Raw genomic sequence first — 7,900 nt, 5'->3', positions numbered from 1 at the left:
AAGGGAGGAATATATCGAGCTCCAGCTTCTCCAGCCATACTGTGCTGCCTAAGAGGGCGGGAGGTGAGAAGCACTTGTACAAGCTCAGGAGTCCAGCCTCAGTGAAAGAGTACAACCTAATCACAGGAACAGAGAAGGCTTCCTCTCTTCACCCCCATTACTGAATGCCTATTTACAGCAGTTCCTTTTGCCCAGTATATTATGTCCAGCTATGGAAAATATTAAGTTAAAAAAAATTATTACAAGGCATACTAAAATTCAAAACAACAACAACACAATTTGAAGAGAGAAAGAAAGCAGCATAACCAGACTCAGGTATGGTAGGAGGATTGTAATTATCAGACAGGGAATTTAAAACAACTATGATTAATATATTAAGAACTCTAATGGACAAAGTAGACAGTATGCACGAACAGATGGGAAATATAAGCTGAGAGATGGGAATTCTAAGAAAGAATCAAGAAGAAATGCTAGAGATAAAAACCACTGTAACAGAATTGGAAAATGTGATGGGCTCCTTAGTAGACTGGAAGTGGCTCAAAAAGAAGTATTGAGTTTGTTCCTTCCTATTATTGCTTATATTCTGTCTACAACAAAATTAGAAATAAGGGCAAAATAGTTTCTGCTGGGTACTGAGGGGGTGGGGGGGAGAGGGAGGGGGCGGAGTGGGTGGTAAGGGAGGGGGTGGGGGCAGGGGGGAGAAATGAACCAAGCCTTGTATGCACATATGAATAATAAAAGAAAAAAAAATAAATAAAGAATAATGCAAAAAAAAAAAAAGAAGTGTTGAGTTTGATGACATTTCAATAGAAACTTCCAGAAGTGAAAAGCAAAGAGAAAAAAGATTGAAAAACAAAACAAAACAAACTCTCAAACCCCAGAACAGAATATCTAATTAGACAACAATAAAGGTGTAACATACAGATGAAAACACACAATGCATGGCCTATTGTGACTGCATGGTGTAATTTCTTTAGTAGCTGCAGAGCAGGCAGAAATTTTGTGTCTGCTAAACTTCCAAAGGGAGACTCAGCCCATGCATGAGTAAAAAAAAAAATAAGGAGAAGAAAACAGTGATAGAAAGCATTTGGGGACTTTGAAAAAGTAAAATTAAAATGGAGTAAACTTTCATTTAAAGTCATTTTCTTCTTGGGATTGTGGCTTGCTCTCAGATATGACTATTTCTCTTATCAAAAGACTTGCTTTTGTTTTGAGCAATAGGTTCTTTATCAGGAGCTTATATACCAGTTGGTAGAAATGATCCCTCTTTTCTCTGTGTGTTGACATTGCCTCTGAAAAACACCACTGAATTTGGCATCTATGCCACTTGTTTATTTATGAGGCTGCTTCCTGGTAGCGGATAGCAGAAAACTGCTTCTCCTTCAGAATGGACTGGATAAACTGGTAAGTGACATAGCCTTGCCCCATACTGTTTTCCTAAGTATGGCTAAATTCACACTTGTGAATTCAGTGGGAAGCCCTTGTCCATTTTTCTGGAGTACTGTGCAGAGATGCTGAGTTTTGAAAAGGTCTGGTTTCTTTCTCTGGTAGCCTTGTTGGCACCAGTTCAAAGACTTCATCAGCCAGTGTGAGCGGGCCGGGTTCTCTCCGTGAAGTTTCTGAGGACTTTATGGACCCTGAGACAGCATCTCATAAAGACTGGCAGTCATTTAGTGATTCTCCCCTCTTTTCCTACTTGAAGATTTGATTTGAGATCAGTTTGGATATGATATGGCTAGCCTGAGTCATCTTCGATTTCAATGTTGAAATACAGCTGGACAGATAGTGGTTGACTCATACTATTACAGTTAAACTGCTTGTCACTTAATACTATGTGATTTTTAAGGATGTGTTTAATCAATAATTTTATAAGGTGCATAAATGCCAGCTTTTTCCATCGCACTCTAGCGATGTGCGTCATTATTACACTTCTACCAGATAGTATATTTTAAGAACCTGTTGTGCGTAAATCTGCCTTTCTTTCTCTCTTCCCTTTCTCTCCTCCCCTTCTCTCTTTTCTATTTATATTTAGCAAAACTGACCTAATAATTTAACATGTGGCTTAAGGTTGTCCTTTAATGCTTTTAAGAATGTGCTAATAAGAATGGGTGATGGATGAGGCATGTCTGGAACAGCAACAAAGGGGTTACTAGTGTTCAAGGAGACCCTAGTCTAGGGAAATGAAGCTTCTATCAACTTCCTAATCCTAACAGGTGTGACCTGGAATTTGCTGCAGGCATCCATTTCTCCTGAGAGCAGGTTCATTCCCTGTGAGCCTGGAATGCTCAGGTCAAGATCATACATAATGTCAGGCATGAGTGAGCGCCCAACTTCTGACCGGCCTGGTGTGGTGGAAAGGCACAGGGACCTGGGTTGGAATTTGAGGCTCAGCCACTTACTAGCTATGTGGTGCTAAGAAATTTACTCAGTTATCTTTGAACGTAGTTTATTTCTTTATTTATTTAGTGAAAGATATATGGTAACATTTGCCTTGTGGAGGTTATGGTGAGATTAAATGTGCATAGAAATACGGACCTGGGGAGTTTCAGATTCAAGATTTACCTTTGTCCTTGGGGAGACTGTATCATGTGACTCATATGAGCACATCTGGCCAGTAACTTATCTGAAAAGATTGCTTTATCCATTCATTCATTTATCTCACTGATCCATCTGTTTGTTCATTCCGTGTTGACCACTGCATGTGCGATACCAGCAGGTAGTGGAGATACAGTTGTGATGAATCAGATTCTATCCTATTCCTCTCACTCTGGTGGAGATGGCAGCTATAAGCCAATGCAGGTCGTCCTTACCCACAGGTAAGTACATGATGCTCTGTAGCATTTGGCGAGTCAATGAACCTAGTTGGGAGAGATAGAAAGCAGAGGCCAAAAGGATGACAAGGAGGAGCCAGGTGAAGGTGAGGCAGAGGGCAGAGCATGGTACACAGTGGACAAATAGGGGGAACAATGCATCATCTGTAGATAGTTTGGTATGGCTGGGGTGTTGGGTGTGATGGGAACTACAGAGATAAATATAACAATGAGACAAGGAGAGATAACAAGCTAGCTATGCCAAGAGTTTTCTCCTGGCCTCTCCAGTAAGGTTTCATACCTCAGATCCCAAGGGCACTGTCTTCAGAGTCTTAGAGTTAGAAATTGCAAGAATTCTTCCATAGAAAGACCATGTTAATGGGTAGTTCAATGTAGTTAGGATAATGTCATAAGTAACTTCTTCAAGTGCACTTCATTTAAACATGTAAAATACAGAAAAATGTAGAGGGGATCAGGTCCTATCCTTGGCTAGAGCTCCTTTTTTACAACACAAAACACCATACTTCAGATCTAGTTCCCTGAGCCTGACCGAAAGCCTTAAGCTGGCTTTGCCTGTGTTTGAATTTGAATTTGAATTTGAATGTTTTGCTGTGATGATGCTGGCTACACAGTGTTTCCATGGTTCCATCCCTCCCTGCCCTGTAATTTCTGGCTCACTTACTCACACTGATGTTACCTACTTGGCTCAGGAAGTCACTGGATTTGGAAACTCTCTAGACAGCAGAGGTTAGAGATATGTCATTGTTTCTGATTGGTTCATCTTAGCTCCAAGTTAGTTCACATACAAAGTCAAGTGTGATAGTTGTGGCAGGGTTTGGAGGTGTCCTCTCACTTTCCACTAATCAAATGTTTTTGTGTTTCTTATCTCTTCTTCAAATCTTCTTTCCCTTCTTTTGTCTTGCTCTTCCAGAACTTTCCTTTGCAGAAGAATATAGGACATCTGTTACGTGTCTGGAACTTAAGCAGCAGAGACTGACAAAGTGCAGGGGTTAACCTCAGGGAGATGTGAGCCTAGCAGGAGGCAGCTGGAGATAAACAGACTGAGTCTATTGGGTGGGATGGATGCCTTGATGGGGAAAGAGTGTAAAAGAACACCAGGGAGGAGTACCTAGGCCATGTGGATGATAAGGGCAAGACAAATACAGGTGCATTTCAGGCAGAGAAAAATGGGAACAAAGGATCAGACACTGTGGTGCGTTTAGGCACATTGCAGGATTGAGCTAATGGGAGGGGTGGGGCAAGGAGAGAGGGATCAGAGCCATGAGAGCTGAGGATGGGGAGCCTCCTGCCTTTCCTGTCCTTACCCTGGCATGGAGGGTGGGTCTTGGCACTTTCTGGCGGTAGTCTGAGCTGAGATGGGCACCAGCCTCTGTTCTAGAGGAAGTCTGTATTTTTCAAATGTTTCCTTAGAGGAAAGAGTCCCGAGAGAGAGAGGCTGAGTCTGCATTGGCAGGAAAAGTAGAGACCAAAATATTCAGGCTGTGCCCAAAATAGCTCCTGGAAGTTGACCAGATGGAAATTAGATTACTGGTCTGTGTGGGCATTGCCCTTGGGAGGCCAGTAAAATGGTGAGAACAAGGCAGTGATCCCTTCTGGAGGGTAGGGAATGAAACAGAAGAATATCTATGAGCCACGTCTCTTATGGTGATGGGGGGAACCTTATTAATAGATGGGTGTCAAGAAAATTATTGGCCCAGCTGTTTGAAGTACTGATATCTGGACATGTTTTGAAGTCACAAACTAGAGGCAGCTTTCTGGTCTTTCCTCCTGAGCTGGAGAGAATCCAGTTATTCTCCTTAGGTCACTGTCATAGTCACTGTCACTAATGCCTTAGAAAGGGGCTGGTCTGTGGTCTGGTCCTTACATGGAAAGCCACCTGCTTAAGAATTCCCACAGCTAAGTGCCATGTCAACATGTGGTGTCTGTGCTGCTGTTTTGTTTTTTTCTTCTTTCATCACTGTGTTGTTTTGGGAACTCAGTTCAGGGAAGTGATGATGCCAGTCATTTAGACAGCCCTTGAGCCTCCCAGCACCCCCAAGGGCATCCCAAGGACAGGAATATCTGCTCTCCTCATCCTAAAGCTACAGGAAACAGCAGCTCCAGGAGGAGCACACACCTCAGCCCCCTGAGGAGGATGGCTTCAGGAGGAAATTTAGATTTCAAGTAAACAGAAGAGAGGATTTCACAAGCTTCTCGGAAACTCCTGACCTGATACTTGTCATCTGCTACTAAATTTGGCCTTTTTATTTTCCTTGCACAGGATATAATGGCAACCATGGCACAAATTCTGGGATGAACTTAGATAAACAACTTGGTTGCTGAGGATTTTCACCTGTTATGATTCCCAGAAACACCAAGTGTTGTCAATATGACTCAGGGCAATTCAATGAAGCTGTCAAGAATAGAAAAACTCAGTGGTATAGCTAATCACACTCTTTTGACTTCTCTACATTTGTAATTTTCATTATGCTTAATAAAGTGCTGGAGATAAAACTTTTTTTGTCCTTGAGCTTTTACGTAGCTCGTAAGCTGATTTACCCAAGCATGCTTGGGTAAATGTGTGACACCATGTGTTGCTCATGGAAGCCTTATTGGATCTTCACCACCTCCACCTCAGGAGGTGAATGAGTCTCCCATATTGAGTTTCTAGAGCACCCATGCATGCCTGTATTATAGCACGAGTTGCTTTTAGTGTGTTGTGTGTTCATGGGTCTGCCCTCCCCTCAGTAATGATCCCAGAGGAGACCATCTCTCATTGAGCTTTGTGTTCTCAATGTGAGCACAGAGCTGGCACATGGTGGGTTCATATTTGATGCTAATGGTTGCCCTGATTCTAGGGCATGATGTGGGATGACAGCGAGATGGAGCACAAGCCTCAAGGAATGTTATCTAGGAGATGAGAGAAAGAGCAAAGGATTTAGAGATAAGAGATTCTTCTTTTATTTATTAGGCAAAAATAACTAAAACCCAATGGGTCAAACCAGTGCATTGACCTTTTGTTACCCATGAAGTGATAGTACTTTCCTCCTATATCTTGGGATGGGATTAAGTGGTGCCATAGGTATAAAAGTTCCTTTTCAACTGTTATAAGTTTCATGTGCAGAATATCATTGTTAGTGTAAAGAGGTCTCTGCACTCAGGAGTCCAGACTTTTATGTTCCTGTGTGGTTCCCTCACATTCTTCCTGAATAACCTTGGGCAAGTAAATGACCTAGGCTGTTGTGGATTCCTCATCTCAAAGGAAACTCAGATCTATTTCCCAGACTCAGCATGAGGATCAAAGAGATACACATGAATATGGTATGAAGATTATTAAGTCTGTGAACTAGAGCCATGATTCTAGTCATCCTCTTCTCTTCCCTGGCCATCCCGTTACCAATTATGGGCATATGTACATGTATGTCATAGTATGGGGGCAGAAAGTAAGAGTCCCTCTGATTCTGGGTACCAATACCATGGCCCCATTATTTCTATGCAATAACCCTAAGGGACCTGATTCTTGGTAATCTGCCAGGAGGACAAGCTGGGGGAGGGCAGTGGAAACCACCTCTACTGAAAGCCCATCTTTTGGGGAGATGCATCTTCATGGTCAAACAGACACATACACTTCTGGACCCAGATTGAGCGCAGGTACTTTGTCTCATTCTTTAATTAAAGATCAGCCTTTTCTTCCAGTCACATGATATATAGTTCACGTCCTCACCTGTACAGTGGAAACAAAGCACTTTGAAGCACAATTAAGAGCTAACCAGGGCCCTCAGTTCACTAGAATTATGTTGCCACATTTAGTATTTTTAAAGAAAGATTAGCAAGCCAACACACAAAGCAGGTATGTCAGGGCAATGTATAAAGATATTATTTTGTGCTTTGTGCTGTGGTAGAAAAATTCAATTGGGTGTGACACGGTTATACTTTATTCCTTTTATCCCACTTTTGTCTTTCCAAGAAACTAGACAAGTCTTTTGGACTGCGAACTCCCTGTGGAGGAAAGAGCAATAAGAGCCTTGGAGGTGTCAAATGGGAACTGAGAGGGAGAAGGGACAGTATAGCCTGGGGGTCCGTAGGGATTGGAGGATCCACTGAATCATATCACTCTCAGCCCTTCTCTGCCAGGCACCAGGTAAGCAACAAAACAGAAATAGTTGCATTGAGTTGCCAGGGAGATGAAGCCCAGGGAATGGGTTTCTTGGGCCCTGCAACAACTAGATTCCTCTACCCCAAGCTCAGCTTGGGAAACACCAGGCACTAGGACTTCAGGAGACCCTGTCAGCTCTTTGCATGACCCTGGTAGTCAGAAGGCCCCAGTAGGTACTAAGTGAATATGGTAGAAATATTATGTACACATGAATGTAAATGGAAAAATGAGAGTTGTTGAAACTATTCCAGGAATGGGGGAAGAGGGAAAAGAGAGAATGATGAATGGGGTGAATTCAACTAGGATATGCTGTAAGAACTTTTGTAAATGTCACAATGTACCCTCACTACAACAATAATAAAAATATAAATAAAAAATAAAACCATTGCTCAGAGTTGATTTAATGAAAAGAAATAAATGTGACCTTTCTTAAGGAGCTGAATTTGAGCTTGCAAATGTATCCTTACTTCATTGGCATTATTTATTTTAGAAGTGCAATTTTCCACTTCTGCTCTATGGGGTCAGTTGCTACTCAGTCCAGTTTCCAACATCTACCTCTTCATGACCCATAGGGGCTTGAAGAGTTGACATTGGAGCAAGAAGAGAGCTGAGAGCCAAGTATCAGAAGTGAGGGTGGTGGGTGGTGGCGAGGACTAGGATTCACCTGAGCCAGGGATTGAAAGAGTTTTCTTCTGTGTCTTCCCAGTGAGAATCCCCCAAAACCCTAAGGGTGTGAGAGTGGCAAACTTCTAACCAGGTACTGTGCTAAGAATGTTACATTTTCTAATCCCCATAGCAACCCTGGGAGATTGGGACTGCGATTAGCCTCCCATCTCTACGCAAGCTCCCAGAGCTGGTAGGAGAGCAAGGCAGCCTGGCTTCAGAGTTCATCTCCTAACAACCATCTTCAGCCAGTAGATTGTGACTGACAACT

General features: G+C 42.5%; 1 long non-coding RNA gene across 1 annotated transcript; it reads left to right on the top strand.

Moving 5' to 3' along the window:
- Window positions 1-1,336: 1,336 nt before the first annotated feature.
- LOC141411601 (uncharacterized) lies at window positions 1,337-5,309 on the top strand. The gene is made up of 3 exons (XR_012436441.1): window positions 1,337-1,404; window positions 2,714-2,816; window positions 3,742-5,309. It is a non-coding gene; the product is annotated as an uncharacterized lncRNA (long non-coding RNA).
- The last annotated feature ends 2,591 nt before the right edge of the window (window positions 5,310-7,900 follow it).

The sequence above is a fragment of the Castor canadensis genome, chromosome 10, assembly GCF_047511655.1.
Source record: "Castor canadensis chromosome 10, mCasCan1.hap1v2, whole genome shotgun sequence".
Lineage (NCBI taxonomy): Eukaryota > Metazoa > Chordata > Mammalia > Rodentia > Castoridae > Castor > Castor canadensis.
This window is presented reverse-complemented; position numbering and strand designations above follow the sequence as displayed.